Genomic DNA, 22,902 nt, shown 5'->3' on the forward strand with positions numbered 1-22,902 from the left:
AACGTTTAACGACATGACAATGAAAAGTACAACCCTGCCGGGACTCGAACCCCCGGATTAGAAGTGCAGCGCGCTAATCCATTGCGCCACAGAGACATTGGGAACTCTATCAAATTCTCTGTGACTTGCAATGTCACAATTTGTGACAAAATTATCGCTTGCCCGATGTTTTAAATGATTCTTTCCAGACATGTCGGTGTCCATTAGTTCTATTTTGTATTGGAAAACTACCAGGTTTTTTAGGCAACCGTCAAACTACTGGACGGCGATTAACCGAATCTTACCATGTGGTTTCCGTAGTGTAGTGGTTGTCACGTTCGCCTAACACGCGAAAGGTCCCCAGTTCGAGCCTGGGCCGAAACAACCCTTTCTCTGTTTTCTGAGATTTAAAGTATCTGCATTATATTTCAATAGCTAGACTCATTTTCTTGGTTTAGATTTTACAACCTTCAAGAAAAATCAAATTTGTTTTCTACTTCAAAAAAATCGTTTAATGACATGACAATGAAAAGTAAATCCCTACCGGGACTCGAACCCCTGGATTAGAAGTCCAGCGCGCTAATCCATTGCGCCACAGATACATTGGGAACTCTATCAAATTCTCTGTGACTTGCAATGTCACAATTTGTGACAAATTGGGTTGGAAAACAACCATAGTTCTTATGGCAACCACCAAACTACTGGACGGCGATTAAGCGAACCTTTCCATGTGGTTTCCGTAGTGTAGTGGTTATCACGTTCGCCTCACACGCGAAAGGTCCCCAGTTCGAGCCTGGGCGGAAACAAACTTTTCTTTGTTCTCTGAGTTTGAAGTATCTGTATTATATTTCAATTCCTAGACTCATTTTCTTGATTTAGCTTTTACAACCTTACAGAAAAATCAAATTTGTTGTTTACTTCAAAAACATAGTTTTATGATGTGACAATAAAAAGTACATCCCTGCCGGGACTCGAACCCGGAACCTCTGGATTTAGAAGTCCAGCGCGCTAATCGATTGCGCCACAGAGACATTGGGAACTCTATCAAATTCTCTGTCACTTGCAATGTCACAATTTGTGACAAAATTATCGCTTGCCCGATGTTCCAAATGATTCTTTCCAGACATGTCGGTGTCCACTAGTTCTATTTTGTGTTGGAAAACAACCAGGTTTTTTAGGCAACCGTCAAACTACTGGACGGCGATTAACCGAATCTTACCATGTGGTTTCCGTAGTGTAGTGGTTATCACGTTCGCCTAACACACGAAAGGTCCCCAGTTAAGCCTGGGCGGAAACAAACTTTTCTCAGTTTTCTGAGATTTAAAGTATCTGCATTATATTTCAATAGCTAGACTCATTTTCTTGGTTTAGATTTTACAACCTTCAAGATAAATCAAATTTGTTTTTGCTTCAATAAGATCGTTTAATGACATGACAATGAAAAGTACATCCCTGCCGGGACTCGAACCCGGAACCTCTGGATTTAGAAGTCCAGCTCGCTAATCCATTGCGCCACACAGACATTGGGAACTCTATCAAATTCTCTGTGACTTGCAGTGTTACAGTTTGTGACAAAATTATCGCTTGCTCAATGTTTCAAATGATTCTTTCCAGACATACCGGTGTCCATTACTTTTATATTGAGTTGGAAAACAACCAGATTTCTTAAGGCAACCACCAAACTACTGGACGGCGATTAAGCGAATCTTTTCATATGGATTCCGTAGTGTAGTGGTTATCACGTTCGCCTCACACGCGAAAGGTCCCCAGTTCGAGCCTGGGCGGAAACAAACTTTTCTTTGTTCTCTGAGATTTAAAGTATCTGCATTACATTTCAATAGCTAGACTCATTTTCTTGGTTTAGATTTTACAACCTTCAAGAAAAATCAAATTTGTTTTTTACTTCAAAAAGATCGTTTGATGACATGACAATGAAAAGTACATCCCTGCCGGGACTCGAACCCGGAACCTCTGGATTAGAAGTCCAGCGCGCTAATTCATTGCGCCACAGAGACGTTGAGAACTCTATCAAATTCTCTGTGACTTGCAATGTCACAATTTTTGACAAAATTATCGCTTGCCCGATGTTCCAAATGATTCTTTCCAGACATGTCGGTGTCCACTAGTTCTATTTTGTGTTGGAAAACAACCAGGTTTTTTAGGCAACCGTCACACTACTGGACGGCGATTAACCGAATCTTACCATGTGGTTTCCGTAGTGTAGTGGTTATCACGCTCGCCTAACACGCGAAAGGTCCCCAGTTAAGCCTGGGCGGAAACAAACTTTTCTTTGTTTGCTGAGGTTGGAGGTATTTGCATTATAGTTCAATCGCTAGACTCATGTTCTTGGTTTAGCTTTTACAACCTTCCAGAAACATCAAATTTGTTTTTACTTCAAAAAAACGTTTAACGACATGACAATGAAAAGAACAACCCTGCCGGGACTCGAACCCCCGGATTAGAAGTCCAGCGCGCTAATCCATTGCGCCACAGAGACGTTGAGAACTCTATCAAATTCTCTGTGACAAAATTATCGCTTGCCCGATGTTTTGAATGATTCTTTCCAGACATGTCGGTGTCCATTAGTTCTAATTTGTGTTGGAAAACAGCCAGGTTTTTTAGGCAACCGTCAAACTACTGGACGGCGATTAACCGAATCTTACCATGCGGTTTCCGTAGTGTAGTGGTTATCACGTTCGCCTAACACGCGAAAGGTCCCCAGTTCGAGCCTGGGGCGGAAACAAACTTTTCTTTGTTCTCTGAGTTTGAAGTATCTGTATTATATTTCAATTCCTAGACTCATTTTCTTGATTTAGCTTTTACAAACTTACAGAAAAATCAAATTTGTTTTTACTTCAAAAACATAGTTTCATGATGTGACAATAAAAAGTACAACCCTGCCGGGACTCCAACCCGGAACCTCTGGATTAGAAGTCCAGCGCCCTAATCCATTGCGCCACAGAGACGTTGAGAACTCTATCAAATTCTCTGTGACTTGCAATGTCACAATTTGTGACAAAATTATCGCTTGCCCGATGTTTTAAATGATTCTTTCCAGACATGTCGGTGTCCATTAGTTCTATTTTGTGTTGGAAAACTACCAGGTTTTTTAGGCAACCGTCAAACTACTGGACGGCGATTAACCGAATCTTACCATGTGGTTTCCGTAGTGTAGTGGTTGTCACGTTCGCCTAACACGCGAAAGGTCCCCAGTTCGAGCCTGGGCCGAAACAACCCGTTCTCTGTTTTCGGAGATTTAAAGTATCTGCATTATATTTCAATAGCTAGACTCATTTTCTTGGTTTAGATTTTACAAACTTCAAGAAAAATCAAATTTGTTTTCTACTTCAAAAAGATCGTTTAATGACATGACAATGGAAAGTAAATCCCTGCCGGGACTCGAACCCCTGGATTAGAAGTCCAGCGCGCTAATCCATTGCGCCACAGAGACATTGGGAACTCTATCAAATTCTCTGTGACTTGCAATGTCACAATTTGTGACAAATTGGGATGGAAAACAACCATAGTTCTTATGGCAACCACCAAACTACTGGACGGCGATTAAGCGAACCTTTCCATGTGGTTTCCGTAGTGTAGTGGTTATCACGTTCGCCTCACACGCGAAAGGTCCCCAGTTCGAGCCTGGGCGGAAACAAACTTTTCTTTGTTCTCTGAGTTTGAAGTATCTGTATTATATTTCAATTCCTAGACTCATTTTCTTGATTTAGCTTTTACAACCTTACAGAAAAATCAAATTTGTTGTTTACTTCAAAAACATAGTTTTATGATGTGACAATAAAAAGTACATCCCTGCCGGGACTCGAACCCGGAACCTCTGGATTTAGAAGTCCAGCGCGCTAATCGATTGCGCCACAGAGACATTGGGAACTCTATCAAATTCTCTGTGACTTGCAATGTCACAATTTGTGACAAAATTATCGCTTGCCCGATGTTCCAAATGATTCTTTCCAGACATGTCGGTGTCCACTAGTTCTATTTTGTGTTGGAAAACAACCAGGTTTTTTAGGCAACCGTCAAACTACTGGACGGCGATTAACCGAATCTTACCATGTGCTTTCCGTAGTGTAGTGGTTATCACGTTCGCCTAACACACGAAAGGTCCCCAGTTAAGCCTGGGCGGAAACAAACTTTTCTCAGTTTTCTGAGATTTAAAGTATCTGCATTATATTTCAATAGCTAGACTCATTTTCTTGGTTTAGATTTTACAACCTTCAAGAAAAATCAAATTTGTTTTTGCTTCAAAAAGATCGTTTAATGACATGACAATGAAAAGTACATCCCTGCCGGGACTCGAACCCCTGGATTAGAAGTCCAGCGCGCTAATCCATTGCGCCACAGAGACATTGGGAACTCTATCAAATTCTCTGTGACTTGCAATGTCACAATTTGTGACAAATTGGGATGGAAAACAACCATAGTTCTTATTGCAACCACCAAACTACTGGACGGCGATTAAGCGAACCTTTCCATGTGGTTTCCGTAGTGTAGTGGTTATCACGTTCGCCTCACACGCGAAAGGTCCCCAGTTCGAGCCTGGGCGGAAACAAACTTTTCTTTGTTTGCTGAGGTTCGAGGTATTTGCATTATAGTTCAATCGCTAGACTCATGTTCTTGGTTTAGCTTTTACAACCTTCCAGAAATATCAAATTTGTTTTTTACTTCAAAAAAACGTTTAACGACATGACAATGAAAAGTACAACCCTGCCGGGACTCGAACCCCCGGATTAGAAGTGCAGCGCGCTAATCCATTGCGCCACAGAGACATTGGGAACTCTATCAAATTCTCTGTGACTTGCAATGTCACAATTTGTGACAAAATTATCGCTTGCCCGATGTTTTAAATGATTCTTTCCAGACATGTCGGTGTCCATTAGTTCTATTTTGTATTGGAAAACTACCAGGTTTTTTAGGCAACCGTCAAACTACTGGACGGCGATTAACCGAATCTTACCATGTGGTTTCCGTAGTGTAGTGGTTGTCACGTTCGCCTAACACGCGAAAGGTCCCCAGTTCGAGCCTGGGCCGAAACAACCCTTTCTCTGTTTTCTGAGATTTAAAGTATCTGCATTATATTTCAATAGCTAGACTCATTTTCTTGGTTTAGATTTTACAACCTTCAAGAAAAATCAAATTTGTTTTCTACTTCAAAAAAATCGTTTAATGACATGACAATGAAAAGTAAATCCCTGCCGGGACTCGAACCCCTGGATTAGAAGTCCAGCGCGCTAATCCATTGCGCCACAGATACATTGGGAACTCTATCAAATTCTCTGTGACTTGCAATGTCACAATTTGTGACAAATTGGGTTGGAAAACAACCATAGTTCTTATGGCAACCACCAAACTACTGGACGGCGATTAAGCGAACCTTTCCATGTGGTTTCCGTAGTGTAGTGGTTATCACGTTCGCCTCACACGCGAAAGGTCCCCAGTTCGAGCCTGGGCGGAAACAAACTTTTCTTTGTTCTCTGAGTTTGAAGTATCTGTATTATATTTCAATTCCTAGACTCATTTTCTTGATTTAGCTTTTACAACCTTACAGAAAAATCAAATTTGTTGTTTACTTCAAAAACATAGTTTTATGATGTGACAATAAAAAGTACATCCCTGCCGGGACTCGAACCCGGAACCTCTGGATTTAGAAGTCCAGCGCGCTAATCGATTGCGCCACAGAGACGTTGGGAACTCTATCAAATTCTCTGTCACTTGCAATGTCACAATTTGTGACAAAATTATCGCTTGCCCGATGTTCCAAATGATTCTTTCCAGACATGTCGGTGTCCACTAGTTCTATTTTGTGTTGGAAAACAACCAGGTTTTTTAGGCAACCGTCAAACTACTGGACGGCGATTAACCGAATCTTACCATGTGGTTTCCGTAGTGTAGTGGTTATCACGTTCGCCTAACACACGAAAGGTCCCCAGTTAAGCCTGGGCGGAAACAAACTTTTCTCAGTTTTCTGAGATTTAAAGTATCTGCATTATATTTCAATAGCTAGACTCATTTTCTTGGTTTAGATTTTACAACCTTCAAGATAAATCAAATTTGTTTTTGCTTCAATAAGATCGTTTAATGACATGACAATGAAAAGTACATCCCTGCCGGGACTCGAACCCGGAACCTCTGGATTTAGAAGTCCAGCTCGCTAATCCATTGCGCCACACAGACATTGGGAACTCTATCAAATTCTCTGTGACTTGCAGTGTTACAGTTTGTGACAAAATTATCGCTTGCTCAATGTTTCAAATGATTCTTTCCAGACATACCGGTGTCCATTACTTTTATATTGAGTTGGAAAACAACCAGATTTCTTAAGGCAACCACCAAACTACTGGACGGCGATTAAGCGAATCTTTTCATATGGATTCCGTAGTGTAGTGGTTATCACGTTCGCCTCACACGCGAAAGGTCCCCAGTTCGAGCCTGGGCGGAAACAAACTTTTCTTTGTTCTCTGAGATTTAAAGTATCTGCATTACATTTCAATAGCTAGACTCATTTTCTTGGTTTAGATTTTACAACCTTCAAGAAAAATCAAATTTGTTTTTTACTTCAAAAAGATCGTTTGATGACATGACAATGAAAAGTACATCCCTGCCGGGACTCGAACCCGGAACCTCTGGATTAGAAGTCCAGCGCGCTAATTCATTGCGCCACAGAGACGTTGAGAACTCTATCAAATTCTCTGTGACTTGCAATGTCACAATTTTTGACAAAATTATCGCTTGCCCGATGTTCCAAATGATTCTTTCCAGACATGTCGGTGTCCACTAGTTCTATTTTGTGTTGGAAAACAACCAGGTTTTTTAGGCAACCGTCACACTACTGGACGGCGATTAACCGAATCTTACCATGTGGTTTCCGTAGTGTAGTGGTTATCACGCTCGCCTAACACGCGAAAGGTCCCCAGTTAAGCCTGGGCGGAAACAAACTTTTCTTTGTTTGCTGAGGTTGGAGGTATTTGCATTATAGTTCAATCGCTAGACTCATGTTCTTGGTTTAGCTTTTACAACCTTCCAGAAACATCAAATTTGTTTTTACTTCAAAAAAACGTTTAACGACATGACAATGAAAAGAACAACCCTGCCGGGACTCGAACCCCCGGATTAGAAGTCCAGCGCGCTAATCCATTGCGCCACAGAGACGTTGAGAACTCTATCAAATTCTCTGTGACAAAATTATCGCTTGCCCGATGTTTTGAATGATTCTTTCCAGACATGTCGGTGTCCATTAGTTCTAATTTGTGTTGGAAAACAGCCAGGTTTTTTAGGCAACCGTCAAACTACTGGACGGCGATTAACCGAATCTTACCATGCGGTTTCCGTAGTGTAGTGGTTATCACGTTCGCCTAACACGCGAAAGGTCCCCAGTTCGAGCCTGGGGCGGAAACAAACTTTTCTTTGTTCTCTGAGTTTGAAGTATCTGTATTATATTTCAATAGCTAGACTCATTTTCTTGATTTAGCTTTTACAAACTTACAGAAAAATCAAATTTGTTTTTACTTCAAAAACATAGTTTCATGATGTGACAATAAAAAGTACAACCCTGCCGGGACTCCAACCCGGAACCTCTGGATTAGAAGTCCAGCGCCCTAATCCATTGCGCCACAGAGACGTTGAGAACTCTATCAAATTCTCTGTGACTTGCAATGTCACAATTTGTGACAAAATTATCGCTTGCCCGATGTTTTAAATGATTCTTTCCAGACATGTCGGTGTCCATTAGTTCTATTTTGTGTTGGAAAACTACCAGGTTTTTTAGGCAACCGTCAAACTACTGGACGGCGATTAACCGAATCTTACCATGTGGTTTCCGTAGTGTAGTGGTTGTCACGTTCGCCTAACACGCGAAAGGTCCCCAGTTCGAGCCTGGGCCGAAACAACCCTTTCTCTGTTTTCGGAGATTTAAAGTATCTGCATTATATTTCAATAGCTAGACTCATTTTCTTGGTTTAGATTTTACAAACTTCAAGAAAAATCAAATTTGTTTTCTACTTCAAAAAGATCGTTTAATGACATGACAATGAAAAGTACATCCCTGCCGGGACTCGAACCCCTGGATTAGAAGTCCAGCGCGCTAATCCATTGCGCCACAGAGACATTGGGAACTCTATCAAATTCTCTGTGACTTGCAATGTCACAATTTGTGACAAATTGGGATGGAAAACAACCATAGTTCTTATGGCAACCACCAAACTACTGGACGGCGATTAAGCGAACCTTTCCATGTGGTTTCCGTAGTGTAGTGGTTATCACGTTCGCCTCACACGCGAAAGGTCCCCAGTTCGAGCCTGGGCGGAAACAAACTTTTCTTTGTTCTCTGAGTTTGAAGTATCTGTATTATATTTCAATAGCTAGACTCATTTTCTTGATTTAGCTTTTACAACCTTACAGAAAAATCAAATTTGTTGTTTACTTCAAAAACATAGTTTTATGATGTGACAATAAAAAGTACATCCCTGCCGGGACTCGAACCCGGAACCTCTGGATTTAGAAGTCCAGCTCGCTAATCCATTGCGCCACACAGACATTGGGAACTCTATCAAATTCTCTGTGACTTGCAGTGTTACAGTTTGTGACAAAATTATCGCTTGCTCAATGTTTCAAATGATTCTTTCCAGACATACCGGTGTCCATTACTTTTATATTGAGTTGGAAAACAACCAGATTTCTTAAGGCAACCACCAAACTACTGGACGGCGATTAAGCGAATCTTTTCATATGGATTCCGTAGTGTAGTGGTTATCACGTTCGCCTCACACGCGAAAGGTCCCCAGTTCGAGCCTGGGCGGAAACAAACTTTTCTTTGTTCTCTGAGATTTAAAGTATCTGCATTACATTTCAATAGCTAGACTCATTTTCTTGGTTTAGATTTTACAACCTTCAAGAAAAATCAAATTTGTTTTTTACTTCAAAAAGATCGTTTGATGACATGACAATGAAAAGTACATCCCTGCCGGGACTCGAACCCGGAACCTCTGGATTAGAAGTCCAGCGCGCTAATTCATTGCGCCACAGAGACGTTGAGAACTCTATCAAATTCTCTGTGACTTGCAATGTCACAATTTTTGACAAAATTATCGCTTGCCCGATGTTCCAAATGATTCTTTCCAGACATGTCGGTGTCCACTAGTTCTATTTTGTGTTGGAAAACAACCAGGTTTTTTAGGCAACCGTCACACTACTGGACGGCGATTAACCGAATCTTACCATGTGGTTTCCGTAGTGTAGTGGTTATCACGCTCGCCTAACACGCGAAAGGTCCCCAGTTAAGCCTGGGCGGAAACAAACTTTTCTTTGTTTGCTGAGGTTGGAGGTATTTGCATTATAGTTCAATCGCTAGACTCATGTTCTTGGTTTAGCTTTTACAACCTTCCAGAAACATCAAATTTGTTTTTACTTCAAAAAAACGTTTAACGACATGACAATGAAAAGAACAACCCTGCCGGGACTCGAACCCCCGGATTAGAAGTCCAGCGCGCTAATCCATTGCGCCACAGAGACGTTGAGAACTCTATCAAATTCTCTGTGACAAAATTATCGCTTGCCCGATGTTTTGAATGATTCTTTCCAGACATGTCGGTGTCCATTAGTTCTAATTTGTGTTGGAAAACAGCCAGGTTTTTTAGGCAACCGTCAAACTACTGGACGGCGATTAACCGAATCTTACCATGCGGTTTCCGTAGTGTAGTGGTTATCACGTTCGCCTAACACGCGAAAGGTCCCCAGTTCGAGCCTGGGGCGGAAACAAACTTTTCTTTGTTCTCTGAGTTTGAAGTATCTGTATTATATTTCAATTCCTAGACTCATTTTCTTGATTTAGCTTTTACAAACTTACAGAAAAATCAAATTTGTTTTTACTTCAAAAACATAGTTTCATGATGTGACAATAAAAAGTACAACCCTGCCGGGACTCCAACCCGGAACCTCTGGATTAGAAGTCCAGCGCCCTAATCCATTGCGCCACAGAGACGTTGAGAACTCTATCAAATTCTCTGTGACTTGCAATGTCACAATTTGTGACAAAATTATCGCTTGCCCGATGTTTTAAATGATTCTTTCCAGACATGTCGGTGTCCATTAGTTCTATTTTGTGTTGGAAAACTACCAGGTTTTTTAGGCAACCGTCAAACTACTGGACGGCGATTAACCGAATCTTACCATGTGGTTTCCGTAGTGTAGTGGTTGTCACGTTCGCCTAACACGCGAAAGGTCCCCAGTTCGAGCCTGGGCCGAAACAACCCTTTCTCTGTTTTCGGAGATTTAAAGTATCTGCATTATATTTCAATAGCTAGACTCATTTTCTTGGTTTAGATTTTACAAACTTCAAGAAAAATCAAATTTGTTTTCTACTTCAAAAAGATCGTTTAATGACATGACAATGAAAAGTAAATCCCTGCCGGGACTCGAACCCCTGGATTAGAAGTCCAGCGCGCTAATCCATTGCGCCACAGAGACATTGGGAACTCTATCAAATTCTCTGTGACTTGCAATGTCACAATTTGTGACAAATTGGGATGGAAAACAACCATAGTTCTTATGGCAACCACCAAACTACTGGACGGCGATTAAGCGAACCTTTCCATGTGGTTTCCGTAGTGTAGTGGTTATCACGTTCGCCTCACACGCGAAAGGTCCCCAGTTCGAGCCTGGGCGGAAACAAACTTTTCTTTGTTCTCTGAGTTTGAAGTATCTGTATTATATTTCAATAGCTAGACTCATTTTCTTGATTTAGCTTTTACAACCTTACAGAAAAATCAAATTTGTTGTTTACTTCAAAAACATAGTTTTATGATGTGACAATAAAAAGTACATCCCTGCCGGGACTCGAACCCGGAACCTCTGGATTTAGAAGTCCAGCGCGCTAATCGATTGCGCCACAGAGACAATGGGAACTCTATCAAATTCTCTGTGACTTGCAATGTCACAATTTGTGACAAAATTATCGCTTGCCCGATGTTCCAAATGATTCTTTCCAGACATGTCGGTGTCCACTAGTTCTATTTTGTGTTGGAAAACAACCAGGTTTTTTAGGCAACCGTCAAACTACTGGACGGCGATTAACCGAATCTTACCATGTGCTTTCCGTAGTGTAGTGGTTATCACGTTCGCCTAACACACGAAAGGTCCCCAGTTAAGCCTGGGCGGAAACAAACTTTTCTCAGTTTTCTGAGATTTAAAGTATCTGCATTATATTTCAATAGCTAGACTCATTTTCTTGGTTTAGATTTTACAACCTTCAAGAAAAATCAAATTTGTTTTTGCTTCAAAAAGATCGTTTAATGACATGACAATGAAAAGTACATCCCTGCCGGGACTCGAACCCCTGGATTAGAAGTCCAGCGCGCTAATCCATTGCGCCACAGAGACATTGGGAACTCTATCAAATTCTCTGTGACTTGCAATGTCACAATTTGTGACAAATTGGGATGGAAAACAACCATAGTTCTTATGGCAACCACCAAACTACTGGACGGCGATTAAGCGAACCTTTCCATGTGGTTTCCGTAGTGTAGTGGTTATCACGTTCGCCTCACACGCGAAAGGTCCCCAGTTCGAGCCTGGGCGGAAACAAACTTTTCTTTGTTCTCTGAGTTTGAAGTATCTGTATTACATTTCAATTCCTAGACTCATTTTCTTGATTTAGCTTTTACAACCTTACAGAAAAATCAAATTTGTTGTTTACTTCAAAAACATAGTTTTATGATGTGACAATAAAAAGTACATCCCTGCCGGGACTCGAACCCGGAACCTCTGGATTTAGAAGTCCAGCGCGCTATTCGATTGCGCCACAGAGACATTGGGAACTCTATCAAATTCTCTGTGACTTGCAATGTCACAATTTGTGACAAAATTATCGCTTGTCCGATGTTCCAAATGATTCTTTCCAGACATGTCGGTGTCCACTAGTTCTATTTTGTGTTGGAAAACAACCAGGTTTTTTAGGCAACCGTCAAACTACTGGACGGCGATTAACCGAATCTTACCATGTGCTTTCCGTAGTGTAGTGGTTATCACGTTCGCCTAACACACGAAAGGTCCCCAGTTAAGCCTGGGCGGAAACAAACTTTTCTCAGTTTTCTGAGATTTAAAGTATCTGCATTATATTTCAATAGCTAGACTCATTTTCTTGGTTCAGATTTTACAACCTTCAAGAAAAATCAAATTTGTTTTTGCTTCAAAAAGATCGTTTAATGACATGACAATGAAAAGTACATCCCTGCCGGGACTCCAACCCGGAACCTCTGGATTTAGAAGTCCAGCGCGCTAATCCATTGCGCCACAGAGACATTGGGAACTCTATCAAATTCTCTGTGACTTGCAGTGTCACAGTTTGTGACAAAATTATCGCTTGCTCAATGTTTCAAATGATTCTTTCCAGACATACCGGTGTCCATTACTTCTATATTGAGTTGGAAAACAACCAGATTTCTTAAGGCAACCACGAAACTACTGGACGGCGATTAAGCGAATCTTTTCAGATGGATTCCGTAGTGTAGTGGTTATCACGTTCGCCTCACACGCGAAAGGTCCCCAGTTCGAGCCTGGGCGGAAACAAACTTTTCTTTGTTCTCTGAGATTTAAAGTATCTGCATTATATTTCAATAGCTAGACTCATTTTCTTGGTTTAGATTTCATAACCTTCAAGAAAAATCAAATTTGTTTTTTTACTTCAAAAAGATCGTTTGATGACATGACAATGAAAAGTACATCCCTGCCGGGACTCGAACCCGGAAACTCTGGATTAGAAGTCCAGCGCGCTAATCCATTGCGCCACAGAGACGTTGAGAACTCTATCAAATTCTCTGTGACTTGCAATGTCACAATTTTTGACAAAATTATCGCTTGCCCGATGTTCCAAATGATTCTTTCCAGACATGTCGGTGTCCACTAGTTCTATTTTGTGTTGGAAAACAACCAGGTTTTTTAGGCAACCGTCACACTACTGGACGGCGATTAACCGAATCTTACCAAGTGGTTTCCGTAGTGTAGTGGTTATCACGCTCGCCTAACACGCGAAAGGTCCACAGTTCGAGCCTGGGCGGAAACAAATTTTTCTCTGTTTTCTGAGATTTAAAGTATCTGCATTATATTTCAATAGCTAGACTCATTTTCTTGGTTTTGATTTTACAACCTTCCAGAAAAATCAAATGTGTTTTTTTACTTCAAAAAGATCGTTTAATGACATGACAATGAAAAGTACATCCCTGCCGGGACTCGAACCCCTGGATTAGAAGTCCAACGCCCTAATCCATTGCGCCACAGAGACATTGGGAACTCTATCAAATTCTCTGTGACTTGCAATGTCACAATTTTTTGACAAAATTATCGCTTGCCCGATGTTTCAAATCATTCTTTCCAGACATGCCGGTGTCCATTACTTCTATATTGAGTTGGAAAACAACCAGATTCCTTAAATGAACCACCAAACTACTGGACGGCGATTAAGCGAACCTTTCCATGTGGTTTCCGTAGTGTAGTGGTCATCACGTTCGCCTAACACGCGAAAGGTCCCCAGTTCGAGCCTGGGCGGAAACAAACTTTTCTTTGTTTGCTGAGGTTCGAGGTATTTGCATTATAGTTCAATCGCTAGACTCATGTTCTTGGTTTAGCTTTTACAACCTTCCAGAAATATCAAATTTGTTTTACTTCAAAAATACGATTAACGACATGACAATGAAAAGTACAACCCTGCCGGGAATCGAACCCCCGGATTAGAAGTCCAGCGCGCTAATCCATTGCGCCACAGAGACATTGGGGACTCTATCAAATTCTCTGTGACTTCCAATGTCACACTTTGTGACAAAATTATCGCTTGCCCGACGTTTCAAATGATTTATTCCAGACATGTCGGTGCCCACTAGTTCTATATTGAGTTGGAAAACAACCAGATTTCTTAAGGCAACCACCAAACTACTTGACGACGATTATCCGAATCTTTCCATGTGGTTTCCGTTGTGTAGTGGTTATCACGTTCGCCTCACACGCGAAAGGTCCCCAGTTCGAGCCTGGGCGGAAACAAACTTTTTTTGTTCTCTGAGTTTGAAGTATCTGTATTATATTTCAATTCCTAGACTCGTTTTCTTGATTTAGCTTTTACAACCTTCCAGAAAAATCAAATTTGTTGTTTACTTCAAAAACATAGTTTGATGATGTGACAATAAAAAGTACATCCCTGCCGGGACTCCAACCCGGAACCTCTGGATTAGAAGTCCAGCGCGCTAATCCATTGCGCCACAGAGACGTTGGGAACTCTATCAAATTCTCTGTGACTTCCAATGTCACAATTTGTGAAAAAAATATCGCTTGCCCGACGTTTCAAATGATTTATTCCAGACATGTCGGTGTGCACTAGTTCTATTTTGTGTTGGAAAACAACCAGGTTTTTTAGGCAACCGTCACACTACTGGACGGCGATTAACCGAATCTTACCATGTGGTTTCCGTAGTGTAGTGGATATCACATTCGCCGAACACGCGAAAGGTCCCCAGTTCGAGCCTGGGGCGGAAACAAACTTTTCTTTGTTCTCTGAGTTTGAAGTATCTGTATTATATTTCAATTCCTAGACTCGTTTTCTTGATTTAGCTTTTACAACCTTACAGAAAAATCGAATTTGTTTTTTACTTCAAAAACATAGTTTTATGATGTGAAAATAAAAAGTACATCCCTGCCGGGACTCGAACCCGGAACCTCTGGATTAGAAGTCCAGCGCGCTAATCCATTGCGCCACAGAGACGTTGGGAACTCTATCAAATTCTCTGTGACTTCCAATGTCACACTTTTAGACAAAATTATCGCTTGCCCGACGTTTCAAATGATTTATTCCAGACATGTCGGTGCCCACTAGTTCTATATTGAGTTGGAAAACAACCAGATTTCTTAAGGCAACCACCAAACTACTTGACGACGATTATCCGAATCTTTCCATGTGGTTTCCGTTGTGTAGTGGTTATCACGTTCGCCTAACACGCGAAAGGTCCACAGTTCGAGCCTGGGCGGAAACAAATTTTTCTCTGTTTTCTGAGATTTAAAGTATCTGCATTATATTTCAATAGCTAGACTCATTTTCTTGGTTTTGATTTTACAACCTTCCAGAAATATCAAATTTGTTTTTACTTCAAAAAGATCGTTTAACGACATGACAATGAAAAGTACAACCCTGCCGGGAATCGAACCCCCGGATTAGAAGTCCAGCGCGCTAATCCATTGCGCCACAGAGACATTGGGAACTCTATCAAATTCTCTGTGACTTGCAGTGTCACAGTTTGTGACAAAATTATCGCTTGCTCAATGTTTCAAATGATTCTTTCCAGACATACCGGTGTCCATTACTTCTATATTGAGTTGGAAAACAACCAGATTTCTTAAGGCAACCACGAAACTACTGGACGGCGATTAAGCGAATCTTTTCATATGGATTCCGTAGTGTAGTGGTTATCACGTTCGCCTCACACGCGAAAGGTCCCCAGTTCGAGCCTGGGCGGAAACAAACTTTTCTTTGTTCTCTGAGATTTAAAGTATCTGCATTATATTTCAATAGCTAGACTCATTTTCTTGATTTAGCTTTTACAACCTTCCAGAAAAATCAAATTTGTTGTTTACTTCAAAAAGATCGTTTGATGATGTGACAATAAAAAGTACATCCCTGCCGGGACTCGAACCCGGAACCTCTGGATTAGAAGTCCAGCGCGCTAATCCATTGCGCCACAGAGACGTTGGGAACTCTATCAAATTCTCTGTGACTTCCAATGTCACAATTTGTGACAAAAATATCGCTTGCCCGACGTTTCAAATGATTTATTCCAGACATGTCGGTGTGCACTAGTTCTATTTTGTGTTGGAAAACAACCAGGTTTTTTAGGCAACCGTCACACTACTGGACGGAGATTAACCGAATCTTACCATGTGGTTTCCGTAGTGTAGTGGATATCACATTCGCCGAACACGCGAAAGGTCCCCAGTTCGAGCCTGGGGCGGAAACAAACTTTTCTTTGTTCTCTGAGTTTGAAGTATCTGTATTATATTTCAATTCCTAGACTCGTTTTCTTGATTTAGCTTTTACAACCTTCCAGAAAAATCGAATTTGTTTTTTACTTCAAAAACATAGTTTTATGATGTGAAAATAAAAAGTACATCCCTGCCGGGACTCCAACCCGGAACCTCTGGATTAGAAGTCCAGCGCGCTAATCCATTGCGCCACAGAGACGTTGGGAACTCTATCAAATTCTCTGTGACTTCCAATGTCACACTTTGTGACAAAATTATCGCTTGGCCGACGTTTCAAATGATTTATTCCAGACATGTCGGTGCCCACTAGTTCTATATTGAGTTGGAAAACAACCAGATTTCTTAAGGCAACCACCAAACTACTTGACGACGATTATCCGAATCTTTCCATGTGGTTTCCGTTGTGTAGTGGTTATCACGTTCGCCTCACACGCGAAAGGTCCCCAGTTCGAGCCTGGGCGGAAACAAACTTTTTTTGTTCTCTGAGTTTGAAGTATCTGTATTATATTTCAATTCCTAGACTCGTTTTCTTGATTTAGCTTTTACAACCTTCCAGAAAAATCAAATTTGTTGTTTACTTCAAAAACATAGTTTGATGATGTGACAATAAAAAGTACATCCCTGCCGGGACTCCAACCCGGAACCTCTGGATTAGAAGTCCAGCGCGCTAATCCATTGCGCCACAGAGACGTTGGGAACTCTATCAAATTCTCTGTGACTTCCAATGTCACAATTTGTGAAAAAAATATCGCTTGCCCGACGTTTCAAATGATTTATTCCAGACATGTCGGTGTGCACTAGTTCTATTTTGTGTTGGAAAACAACCAGGTTTTTTAGGCAACCGTCACACTACTGGACGGCGATTAACCGAATCTTACCATGTGGTTTCCGTAGTGTAGTGGATATCACATTCGCCGAACACGCGAAAGGTCCCCAGTTCGAGCCTGGGGCGGAAACAAACTTTTCTTTGTTCTCTGAGTTTGAAGTATCTGTATTATATTTCAATTCCTAGACTCGTTTTCTTGATTTAGCTTTTACAACCTTACAGAAAAATCGAATTTGTTTTTTACTTCAAAAACATAGTTTTATGATGTGAAAATAAAAAGTACATCCCTGCCGGGACTCGAACCCGGAACCTCTGGATTAGAAGTCCAGCGCGCTAATCCATTGCGCCACAGAGACGTTGGGAACTCTATCAAATTCTCTGTGACTTCCAATGTCACACTTTGTGACAAAATTATCGCTTGCCCGACGTTTCAAATGATTTATTCCAGACATGTCGGTGCCCACTAGTTCTATATTGAGTTGGAAAACAACCAGATTTCTTAAGGCAACCACCAAACTACTTGACGACGATTATCCGAATCTTTCCATGTGGTTTCCGTTGTGTAGTGGTTGTCACGTTCGCCTCACACGCGAAAGGTCCCCAGTTCGAGCCTGGGCGGAAACAAACTTTTCTTTGTTCTCTGAGTTTGAAGTATCTGTATTATATTTCAATTCCTAGACTCGTTTTCTTGATTTAGCTTTTACAACCTTCAAGAAAAATCAAATTTGTTGTTTACTTCAAAAACATAGTTTTATGATGTGACAATAAAAAGTACATCCCTGCCGGGACTCGAACCCGGAACCGCTGGATTAGAAGTCCAGCGCGCTAATCCATTGCGCCACAGAGACGTTGTGAACTTTATCAAATTCTCTGTGACTTCCAATGTCACAATTTGTGAAAAAAATATCGCTTGCCCGACGTTTCAAATGATTTTTTCCAGACATGTCGGTGTCCACTAGTTCTATTTTGTGTTGGAAAACAACCAGGTTTTTTAGGCAACCGTCACACTACTGGACGGCGATTAACCGAATCTTACCATGTGGTTTCCGTAGTGTAGTGGATATCACATTCGCCGAACACGCGAAAGGTCCCCAGTTCGAGCCTGGGGCGGAAACAAACTTTTCTTTGTTCTCTGAGTTTGAAGTATCTGTATTATATTTCAATTCCTAGACTCGTTTTCTTGATTTAGCTTTTACAACCTTACAGAAAAATCGAATTTGTTTTTTACTTCAAAAACATAGTTTTATGATGTGAAAATAAAAAGTACATCCCTGCCGGGACTCGAACCCGGAACCTCTGGATTAGAAGTCCAGCGCGCTAATCCATTGCGCCACAGAGACGTTGGGAACTCTATCAAATTCTCTGTGACTTCCAATGTCACACTTTGTGACAAAATTATCGCTTGCCCGACGTTTCAAATGATTTATTCCAGACATGTCGGTGCCCACTAGTTCTATATTGAGTTGGAAAACAACCAGATTTGTTAAGGCAACCACCAAACTACTTGACGACGATTATCCGAATCTTTCCATGTGGTTTCCGTTGTGTAGTGGTTATCACGTTCGCCTCACACGCGAAAGGTCCCCAGTTCGAGCCTGGGCGGAAACAAACTTTTCTTTGTTCTCTGAGTTTGAAGTATCTGTATTATATTTCAATTCCTAGACTCGTTTTCTTGATTTAGCTTTTACAACCTTCCAGAAAAATCAAATTTGTTGTTTACTTCAAAAAGATCGTTTGATGATGTGACAATAAAAAGTACATCCCTGCCGGGACTCGAACCCGGAACCTCTGGATTAGAAGTCCAGCGCGCTAATCCATTGCGCCACAGAGACGTTGGGAACTCTATCAAATTCTCTGTGACTTCCAATGTCACAATTTGTGAAAAAAATATCGCTTGCCCGACGTTTCAAATGATTTATTCCAGACATGTCGGTGTGCACTAGTTCTATTTTGTGTTGGAAAACAACCAGGTTTTTTAGGCAACCGTCACACTACTGGACGGCGATTAACCGAATCTTACCATGTGGTTTCCGTAGTGTAGTGGATATCACATTCGCCGAACACGCGAAAGGTCCCCAGTTCGAGCCTGGGCGGAAACAAACTTTTCTTTGTTCTCTGAGTTTGAAGTATCTGTATTATATTTCAATTCCTAGACTCGTTTTCTTGATTTAGCTTTTACAACCTTACAGAAAAATCGAATTTGTTTTTTACTTCAAAAACATAGTTTTATGATGTGAAAATAAAAAGTACATCCCTGCCGGGACTCGAACCCGGAACCTCTGGATTAGAAGTCCAGCGCGCTAATCCATTGCGCCACAGAGACGTTGGGAACTCTATCAAATTCTCTGTGACTTCCAATGTCACACTTTGTGACAAAATTATCGCTTGCCCGACGTTTCAAATGATTTATTCCAGACATGTCGGTGCCCACTAGTTCTATATTGAGTTGGAAAACAACCAGATTTGTTAAGGCAACCACCAAACTACTTGACGACGATTATCCGAATCTTTCCATGTGGTTTCCGTTGTGTAGTGGTTATCACGTTCGCCTCACACGCGAAAGGTCCCCAGTTCGAGCCTGGGCGGAAACAAACTTTTCTTTGTTCTCTGAGTTTGAAGTATCTGTATTATATTTCAATTCCTAGACTCGTTTTCTTGATTTAGCTTTTACAACCTTCCAGAAAAATCAAATTTGTTGTTTACTTCAAAAAGATCGTTTGATGATGTGACAATAAAAAGTACATCCCTGCCGGGACTCGAACCCGGAACCTCTGGATTAGAAGTCCAGCGCGCTAATCCATTGCGCCACAGAGACGTTGGGAACTCTATCAAATTCTCTGTGACTTCCAATGTCACAATTTGTGAAAAAAATATCGCTTGCCCGACGTTTCAAATGATTTATTCCAGACATGTCGGTGTGCACTAGTTCTATTTTGTGTTGGAAAACAACCAGGTTTTTTAGGCAACCGTCACACTACTGGACGGCGATTAACCGAATCTTACCATGTGGTTTCCGTAGTGTAGTGGATATCACATTCGCCGAACACGCGAAAGGTCCCCAGTTCGAGCCTGGGCGGAAACAAACTTTTCTTTGTTCTCTGAGTTTGAAGTATCTGTATTATATTTCAATTCCTAGACTCGTTTTCTTGATTTAACTTTTACAACCTTCAAGAAAAATCAAATTTGTTGTTTACTTCAAAAACATAGTTTTATGATGTGACAATAAAAAGTACATCCCTGCCGGGACTCGAACCCGGAACCGCTGGATTAGAAGTCCAGCGCGCTAATCCATTGCGCCACAGAGACGTTGTGATCTTTATCAAATTCTCTGTGACTTCCAATGTCACAATTTGTGAAAAAAATATCGCTTGCCCGACGTTTCAAATGATTTTTTCCAGACATGTCGGTGTCCACTAGTTCTATTTTGTGTTGGAAAACAACCAGGTATTTTAGGCAACCGTCACACTACTGGACGGCGATTAAGCGAACCTTTCCATGTGGTTTCCGTAGTGTAGTGGTTATCACGCTCGCCTAACACGCGATAGGTCCACAGTTCGAGCCTGGGCGAAAACAAACTTTTCTCTGTTTTCTGAGATTTAAAATTTCTGCATTATATTTCAATAGCTAGATTCATTGCCTTGGTTTAGCTTTTACAACCTTACAGAAAAATCAAATTTGGTTTTTACTTAAAAAACATAGTTTTATGATGTGACAATAAAAAGTACATCCCTGCCGGGACTCGAACCCGGAACCGCTGGATTAGAAGTCCTGCGCGCTAATCCACTACGCCACAGAGACGTTGGGACCTCTATCAAATTCTCTGTGACTTGCAATGTCACAATTTGTGACAAATTGAGTGGGAAAACAACCAGATTTCTTAAGGCAACCTCCAAACTACTGGACGGCGATTAAGCGAATCTTTCCATGTGGTTTCCGTAGTGTAGTGGTTATCACGTTCGCCGAACACGCGAAAGGGCCTGGGGCGGAAACAAACTTTTCTTTGTTCTCTGAGTTTGAAGTATCTGTATTATATTTCAATTCCTAGACTCGTTTTCTTGATTTAGCTTTTACAACCTTACAGAAAAATCAAATTTGTTTTTACTTGAAAAACATAGTTTTATGATGTGACAATAAAATGTACAACCCTGCCGGGACTCCAACCCGGAACCTCTGGATTAGAAGTCCAGCGCGCTAATCCATTGCGCCACAGAGACGTTGGGAACTCTATCAAATTCTCTGTGGCTTCCAATTTCACAATTTGTGACAAAATTATCGCTTGCCCGACGTTTCAAATGATTCTTTCCAGACATATCGGTGTCCACTAGTTCTATATTGAGTTGGAAAACAACCAGATTTGTTAAGGCAACCACGAAACTACTTGACGACGATTATCCGAATCTTTCCATGTGGTTTCCGTAGTGTAGTGATTATCACGTTCGCCTAACACGCGAAAGGTCCCCAGTTCGAGCCTGGGCGGAAACAAACTTTTCTTTGTTTGGTGAGGTTCGAGGTATTTGCATTATAGTTCAATCGCTAGACTCATGTTCTTGGTTTAGCTTTTACAACCTTCCAGAAATACCAAATTTGTTTTTTACTTCAAAAAAACGTTTAACGACATGACAATGAAAAGTACAACCCTGCCGGGACTCGAACCCCCGGATTAGAAGTCCAGCGCGCTAATCCATTGCGCCACAGAGACATTGGGAACTCTATCAAATTCTCTGTGACTTGCAATGTCACACTTTGTGACAAAATTATCGCTTGCCCGATGTTTTAAATGATTCTTTCCGGACATGTCGGTGTCCATTAGTTCTATTTTGTGTTGGAAAACAACCAGGTTTTTTAGGCAACCGTCAAACTACTGGACGGCGATTAACCGAATCTTACCATGTGGTTTCCGTAGTGTAGTGGTTATCACGTTCGCCTAACACGCGAAAGGTCCCCAGTTCGAGCCTGGGCGGAAACAAACTTTTCTCTGTTTTCTGAGATTTAAAGCATCTGCAATATATTTCAATAGCTAGACTCATTTTCTTGGTTTTGATTTTGCAACCTTCAAGAAAAATCAAATTGGTTTTTTACTTCAAAAAGATCGTTTAATGACATGACAATGAAAAGTACATCCCTGCCGGGACTCGAACCCCTGGATTAGCAGTCCAGCGCGCTAATCCATTGCGCCACAGAGACATTGGGAACTCTATCAAATTCTCTGTGACTTGCAATGTCACAATTTGTGACAAATTGGGATGGAAAACAACCATAGTTCTTACGGCAACCACCAAACTACTGGATGGCGATTAACCGAACCTTTCCATGTGGTTTCCGTAGTGTAGTGGTTATCACGTTCGCCTAACACGCGAAAGGTCCCCAGTTCGAGCCTGGGCGGAAACAAACTTTTCTCTGTTTTCTGAGATTTAAAGCATCTGCATTATATTTCAATAGCTAGACTCATTTTCTTGGTTTAGATTTTGCAACCTTCAAGAAAAATCAAATTGGTTTTTTACTTCAAAAAGATCGTTTGATGACATGACAATGAAAAGTACATCCCTGCCGGGACTCGAACCCCTGGATTAGAAGTCCTGCGCGCTAATCCATTGCGCCACAGAGACATTGGGAACTCTATCAAATTCTCTGTGACTTGCAATGTCACAATTTGTGACAAATTGAGTTGGAAAACAACCAGATTTGTTAAGGCAACCACCAAACTACTGGATGGCGATTAACCGAACCTTTCCATGTGGTTTCCGTAGTGTAGTGGTTATCACGTTCGCCTAACACGCGAAAGGTCCCCAGTTCGAGCTTGGGCGGAAACAAACTTTTCTCTGTTTTCTGAGATTTAAAGCATCTGCATTATATTTCAATAGCTAGACTCATTTCCTTGGTTACTTTCCCGTTTTTGGTCGGGAACTTTCCCGCTAATTATTTTGGGTACTTTCCCGTATTTGGTCGGGTACTTTCTCGTCTTCAGTACGGGACTTTACCGTTTATTATTTTGGGTACTTTTCCGTTTTCGGTCGGGTACTTTCCCATTGATTATTTTGGGTACTTTCCCGTTTTTGTTCGGGTTCTTTCCT

The 22,902-nt window shown here is 41.3% G+C and overlaps 58 non-coding genes across 58 annotated transcripts; 34 read left to right on the forward strand and 24 right to left on the reverse strand.

The window, feature by feature from the left end:
- Positions 1–290: 290 nt before the first annotated feature.
- On the forward strand, positions 291–363 carry Trnav-aac (transfer RNA valine (anticodon AAC)). The gene has a single exon. It is a non-coding gene; the product is annotated as a tRNA-Val (tRNA).
- Positions 364–712: 349 nt separating this feature from the next.
- Positions 713–785, forward strand: Trnav-cac (transfer RNA valine (anticodon CAC)). The gene has a single exon. It is a non-coding gene; the product is annotated as a tRNA-Val (tRNA).
- Positions 786–935: 150 nt separating this feature from the next.
- Positions 936–1,010, reverse strand: Trnar-ucu (transfer RNA arginine (anticodon UCU)). Its single transcript has one exon. It is a non-coding gene; the product is annotated as a tRNA-Arg (tRNA).
- Positions 1,011–1,696: 686 nt separating this feature from the next.
- On the forward strand, positions 1,697–1,769 carry Trnav-cac (transfer RNA valine (anticodon CAC)). The gene has a single exon. It is a non-coding gene; the product is annotated as a tRNA-Val (tRNA).
- A 151-nt stretch (positions 1,770–1,920) lies between these two features.
- Trnar-ucu (transfer RNA arginine (anticodon UCU)) lies at positions 1,921–1,994 on the reverse strand. Its single transcript has one exon. It is a non-coding gene; the product is annotated as a tRNA-Arg (tRNA).
- A 654-nt stretch (positions 1,995–2,648) lies between these two features.
- Trnav-aac (transfer RNA valine (anticodon AAC)) lies at positions 2,649–2,722 on the forward strand. The gene has a single exon. It is a non-coding gene; the product is annotated as a tRNA-Val (tRNA).
- Positions 2,723–3,139: 417 nt separating this feature from the next.
- On the forward strand, positions 3,140–3,212 carry Trnav-aac (transfer RNA valine (anticodon AAC)). Its single transcript has one exon. It is a non-coding gene; the product is annotated as a tRNA-Val (tRNA).
- A 349-nt stretch (positions 3,213–3,561) lies between these two features.
- Positions 3,562–3,634, forward strand: Trnav-cac (transfer RNA valine (anticodon CAC)). Its single transcript has one exon. It is a non-coding gene; the product is annotated as a tRNA-Val (tRNA).
- Positions 3,635–3,784: 150 nt separating this feature from the next.
- On the reverse strand, positions 3,785–3,859 carry Trnar-ucu (transfer RNA arginine (anticodon UCU)). Its single transcript has one exon. It is a non-coding gene; the product is annotated as a tRNA-Arg (tRNA).
- Positions 3,860–4,473: 614 nt separating this feature from the next.
- On the forward strand, positions 4,474–4,546 carry Trnav-cac (transfer RNA valine (anticodon CAC)). The gene has a single exon. It is a non-coding gene; the product is annotated as a tRNA-Val (tRNA).
- A 411-nt stretch (positions 4,547–4,957) lies between these two features.
- Positions 4,958–5,030, forward strand: Trnav-aac (transfer RNA valine (anticodon AAC)). Its single transcript has one exon. It is a non-coding gene; the product is annotated as a tRNA-Val (tRNA).
- Positions 5,031–5,379: 349 nt separating this feature from the next.
- Trnav-cac (transfer RNA valine (anticodon CAC)) lies at positions 5,380–5,452 on the forward strand. The gene has a single exon. It is a non-coding gene; the product is annotated as a tRNA-Val (tRNA).
- A 150-nt stretch (positions 5,453–5,602) lies between these two features.
- Positions 5,603–5,677, reverse strand: Trnar-ucu (transfer RNA arginine (anticodon UCU)). Its single transcript has one exon. It is a non-coding gene; the product is annotated as a tRNA-Arg (tRNA).
- A 686-nt stretch (positions 5,678–6,363) lies between these two features.
- On the forward strand, positions 6,364–6,436 carry Trnav-cac (transfer RNA valine (anticodon CAC)). Its single transcript has one exon. It is a non-coding gene; the product is annotated as a tRNA-Val (tRNA).
- Positions 6,437–6,587: 151 nt separating this feature from the next.
- Trnar-ucu (transfer RNA arginine (anticodon UCU)) lies at positions 6,588–6,661 on the reverse strand. The gene has a single exon. It is a non-coding gene; the product is annotated as a tRNA-Arg (tRNA).
- Positions 6,662–7,315: 654 nt separating this feature from the next.
- Positions 7,316–7,389, forward strand: Trnav-aac (transfer RNA valine (anticodon AAC)). Its single transcript has one exon. It is a non-coding gene; the product is annotated as a tRNA-Val (tRNA).
- Positions 7,390–7,806: 417 nt separating this feature from the next.
- Positions 7,807–7,879, forward strand: Trnav-aac (transfer RNA valine (anticodon AAC)). The gene has a single exon. It is a non-coding gene; the product is annotated as a tRNA-Val (tRNA).
- Positions 7,880–8,228: 349 nt separating this feature from the next.
- Trnav-cac (transfer RNA valine (anticodon CAC)) lies at positions 8,229–8,301 on the forward strand. The gene has a single exon. It is a non-coding gene; the product is annotated as a tRNA-Val (tRNA).
- A 420-nt stretch (positions 8,302–8,721) lies between these two features.
- Positions 8,722–8,794, forward strand: Trnav-cac (transfer RNA valine (anticodon CAC)). The gene has a single exon. It is a non-coding gene; the product is annotated as a tRNA-Val (tRNA).
- A 151-nt stretch (positions 8,795–8,945) lies between these two features.
- Trnar-ucu (transfer RNA arginine (anticodon UCU)) lies at positions 8,946–9,019 on the reverse strand. The gene has a single exon. It is a non-coding gene; the product is annotated as a tRNA-Arg (tRNA).
- Positions 9,020–9,673: 654 nt separating this feature from the next.
- Positions 9,674–9,747, forward strand: Trnav-aac (transfer RNA valine (anticodon AAC)). Its single transcript has one exon. It is a non-coding gene; the product is annotated as a tRNA-Val (tRNA).
- Positions 9,748–10,164: 417 nt separating this feature from the next.
- Trnav-aac (transfer RNA valine (anticodon AAC)) lies at positions 10,165–10,237 on the forward strand. The gene has a single exon. It is a non-coding gene; the product is annotated as a tRNA-Val (tRNA).
- A 349-nt stretch (positions 10,238–10,586) lies between these two features.
- Positions 10,587–10,659, forward strand: Trnav-cac (transfer RNA valine (anticodon CAC)). The gene has a single exon. It is a non-coding gene; the product is annotated as a tRNA-Val (tRNA).
- Positions 10,660–10,809: 150 nt separating this feature from the next.
- Positions 10,810–10,884, reverse strand: Trnar-ucu (transfer RNA arginine (anticodon UCU)). Its single transcript has one exon. It is a non-coding gene; the product is annotated as a tRNA-Arg (tRNA).
- Positions 10,885–11,498: 614 nt separating this feature from the next.
- Trnav-cac (transfer RNA valine (anticodon CAC)) lies at positions 11,499–11,571 on the forward strand. The gene has a single exon. It is a non-coding gene; the product is annotated as a tRNA-Val (tRNA).
- A 150-nt stretch (positions 11,572–11,721) lies between these two features.
- Trnar-ucu (transfer RNA arginine (anticodon UCU)) lies at positions 11,722–11,796 on the reverse strand. The gene has a single exon. It is a non-coding gene; the product is annotated as a tRNA-Arg (tRNA).
- Positions 11,797–12,212: 416 nt separating this feature from the next.
- Positions 12,213–12,287, reverse strand: Trnar-ucu (transfer RNA arginine (anticodon UCU)). The gene has a single exon. It is a non-coding gene; the product is annotated as a tRNA-Arg (tRNA).
- Positions 12,288–12,482: 195 nt separating this feature from the next.
- Trnav-cac (transfer RNA valine (anticodon CAC)) lies at positions 12,483–12,555 on the forward strand. The gene has a single exon. It is a non-coding gene; the product is annotated as a tRNA-Val (tRNA).
- Positions 12,556–12,707: 152 nt separating this feature from the next.
- Trnar-ucu (transfer RNA arginine (anticodon UCU)) lies at positions 12,708–12,781 on the reverse strand. Its single transcript has one exon. It is a non-coding gene; the product is annotated as a tRNA-Arg (tRNA).
- A 194-nt stretch (positions 12,782–12,975) lies between these two features.
- Positions 12,976–13,048, forward strand: Trnav-aac (transfer RNA valine (anticodon AAC)). Its single transcript has one exon. It is a non-coding gene; the product is annotated as a tRNA-Val (tRNA).
- A 415-nt stretch (positions 13,049–13,463) lies between these two features.
- On the forward strand, positions 13,464–13,536 carry Trnav-aac (transfer RNA valine (anticodon AAC)). The gene has a single exon. It is a non-coding gene; the product is annotated as a tRNA-Val (tRNA).
- A 410-nt stretch (positions 13,537–13,946) lies between these two features.
- On the forward strand, positions 13,947–14,019 carry Trnav-cac (transfer RNA valine (anticodon CAC)). Its single transcript has one exon. It is a non-coding gene; the product is annotated as a tRNA-Val (tRNA).
- Positions 14,020–14,168: 149 nt separating this feature from the next.
- Positions 14,169–14,242, reverse strand: Trnar-ucu (transfer RNA arginine (anticodon UCU)). Its single transcript has one exon. It is a non-coding gene; the product is annotated as a tRNA-Arg (tRNA).
- Positions 14,243–14,660: 418 nt separating this feature from the next.
- On the reverse strand, positions 14,661–14,734 carry Trnar-ucu (transfer RNA arginine (anticodon UCU)). The gene has a single exon. It is a non-coding gene; the product is annotated as a tRNA-Arg (tRNA).
- Positions 14,735–14,929: 195 nt separating this feature from the next.
- Trnav-aac (transfer RNA valine (anticodon AAC)) lies at positions 14,930–15,002 on the forward strand. The gene has a single exon. It is a non-coding gene; the product is annotated as a tRNA-Val (tRNA).
- Positions 15,003–15,414: 412 nt separating this feature from the next.
- Positions 15,415–15,487, forward strand: Trnav-cac (transfer RNA valine (anticodon CAC)). The gene has a single exon. It is a non-coding gene; the product is annotated as a tRNA-Val (tRNA).
- A 151-nt stretch (positions 15,488–15,638) lies between these two features.
- Positions 15,639–15,712, reverse strand: Trnar-ucu (transfer RNA arginine (anticodon UCU)). The gene has a single exon. It is a non-coding gene; the product is annotated as a tRNA-Arg (tRNA).
- Positions 15,713–16,130: 418 nt separating this feature from the next.
- Positions 16,131–16,204, reverse strand: Trnar-ucu (transfer RNA arginine (anticodon UCU)). The gene has a single exon. It is a non-coding gene; the product is annotated as a tRNA-Arg (tRNA).
- A 195-nt stretch (positions 16,205–16,399) lies between these two features.
- Positions 16,400–16,472, forward strand: Trnav-cac (transfer RNA valine (anticodon CAC)). The gene has a single exon. It is a non-coding gene; the product is annotated as a tRNA-Val (tRNA).
- Positions 16,473–16,621: 149 nt separating this feature from the next.
- On the reverse strand, positions 16,622–16,695 carry Trnar-ucu (transfer RNA arginine (anticodon UCU)). Its single transcript has one exon. It is a non-coding gene; the product is annotated as a tRNA-Arg (tRNA).
- A 418-nt stretch (positions 16,696–17,113) lies between these two features.
- Positions 17,114–17,187, reverse strand: Trnar-ucu (transfer RNA arginine (anticodon UCU)). Its single transcript has one exon. It is a non-coding gene; the product is annotated as a tRNA-Arg (tRNA).
- A 195-nt stretch (positions 17,188–17,382) lies between these two features.
- On the forward strand, positions 17,383–17,455 carry Trnav-cac (transfer RNA valine (anticodon CAC)). Its single transcript has one exon. It is a non-coding gene; the product is annotated as a tRNA-Val (tRNA).
- Positions 17,456–17,605: 150 nt separating this feature from the next.
- Positions 17,606–17,679, reverse strand: Trnar-ucu (transfer RNA arginine (anticodon UCU)). Its single transcript has one exon. It is a non-coding gene; the product is annotated as a tRNA-Arg (tRNA).
- A 418-nt stretch (positions 17,680–18,097) lies between these two features.
- Positions 18,098–18,171, reverse strand: Trnar-ucu (transfer RNA arginine (anticodon UCU)). The gene has a single exon. It is a non-coding gene; the product is annotated as a tRNA-Arg (tRNA).
- A 195-nt stretch (positions 18,172–18,366) lies between these two features.
- On the forward strand, positions 18,367–18,439 carry Trnav-cac (transfer RNA valine (anticodon CAC)). Its single transcript has one exon. It is a non-coding gene; the product is annotated as a tRNA-Val (tRNA).
- A 150-nt stretch (positions 18,440–18,589) lies between these two features.
- Positions 18,590–18,663, reverse strand: Trnar-ucu (transfer RNA arginine (anticodon UCU)). Its single transcript has one exon. It is a non-coding gene; the product is annotated as a tRNA-Arg (tRNA).
- Positions 18,664–18,857: 194 nt separating this feature from the next.
- Positions 18,858–18,930, forward strand: Trnav-aac (transfer RNA valine (anticodon AAC)). Its single transcript has one exon. It is a non-coding gene; the product is annotated as a tRNA-Val (tRNA).
- Positions 18,931–19,080: 150 nt separating this feature from the next.
- On the reverse strand, positions 19,081–19,154 carry Trnar-ucu (transfer RNA arginine (anticodon UCU)). Its single transcript has one exon. It is a non-coding gene; the product is annotated as a tRNA-Arg (tRNA).
- Positions 19,155–19,349: 195 nt separating this feature from the next.
- Positions 19,350–19,422, forward strand: Trnav-cac (transfer RNA valine (anticodon CAC)). Its single transcript has one exon. It is a non-coding gene; the product is annotated as a tRNA-Val (tRNA).
- Positions 19,423–19,572: 150 nt separating this feature from the next.
- On the reverse strand, positions 19,573–19,646 carry Trnar-ucu (transfer RNA arginine (anticodon UCU)). Its single transcript has one exon. It is a non-coding gene; the product is annotated as a tRNA-Arg (tRNA).
- Positions 19,647–19,840: 194 nt separating this feature from the next.
- On the forward strand, positions 19,841–19,913 carry Trnav-aac (transfer RNA valine (anticodon AAC)). The gene has a single exon. It is a non-coding gene; the product is annotated as a tRNA-Val (tRNA).
- A 150-nt stretch (positions 19,914–20,063) lies between these two features.
- Trnar-ucu (transfer RNA arginine (anticodon UCU)) lies at positions 20,064–20,137 on the reverse strand. The gene has a single exon. It is a non-coding gene; the product is annotated as a tRNA-Arg (tRNA).
- Positions 20,138–20,555: 418 nt separating this feature from the next.
- On the reverse strand, positions 20,556–20,629 carry Trnar-ucu (transfer RNA arginine (anticodon UCU)). The gene has a single exon. It is a non-coding gene; the product is annotated as a tRNA-Arg (tRNA).
- Positions 20,630–20,967: 338 nt separating this feature from the next.
- Trnar-ucu (transfer RNA arginine (anticodon UCU)) lies at positions 20,968–21,045 on the reverse strand. Its single transcript has one exon. It is a non-coding gene; the product is annotated as a tRNA-Arg (tRNA).
- Positions 21,046–21,240: 195 nt separating this feature from the next.
- Positions 21,241–21,313, forward strand: Trnav-aac (transfer RNA valine (anticodon AAC)). The gene has a single exon. It is a non-coding gene; the product is annotated as a tRNA-Val (tRNA).
- Positions 21,314–21,724: 411 nt separating this feature from the next.
- On the forward strand, positions 21,725–21,797 carry Trnav-aac (transfer RNA valine (anticodon AAC)). The gene has a single exon. It is a non-coding gene; the product is annotated as a tRNA-Val (tRNA).
- Positions 21,798–22,146: 349 nt separating this feature from the next.
- On the forward strand, positions 22,147–22,219 carry Trnav-aac (transfer RNA valine (anticodon AAC)). Its single transcript has one exon. It is a non-coding gene; the product is annotated as a tRNA-Val (tRNA).
- Positions 22,220–22,568: 349 nt separating this feature from the next.
- On the forward strand, positions 22,569–22,641 carry Trnav-aac (transfer RNA valine (anticodon AAC)). Its single transcript has one exon. It is a non-coding gene; the product is annotated as a tRNA-Val (tRNA).
- The last annotated feature ends 261 nt before the right edge of the window (positions 22,642–22,902 follow it).

Source organism: Phallusia mammillata, chromosome 6, assembly GCF_965637545.1.
Source record: "Phallusia mammillata chromosome 6, kaPhaMamm4.hap1.1, whole genome shotgun sequence".
NCBI classification, from domain to species: domain Eukaryota; kingdom Metazoa; phylum Chordata; class Ascidiacea; order Phlebobranchia; family Ascidiidae; genus Phallusia; species Phallusia mammillata.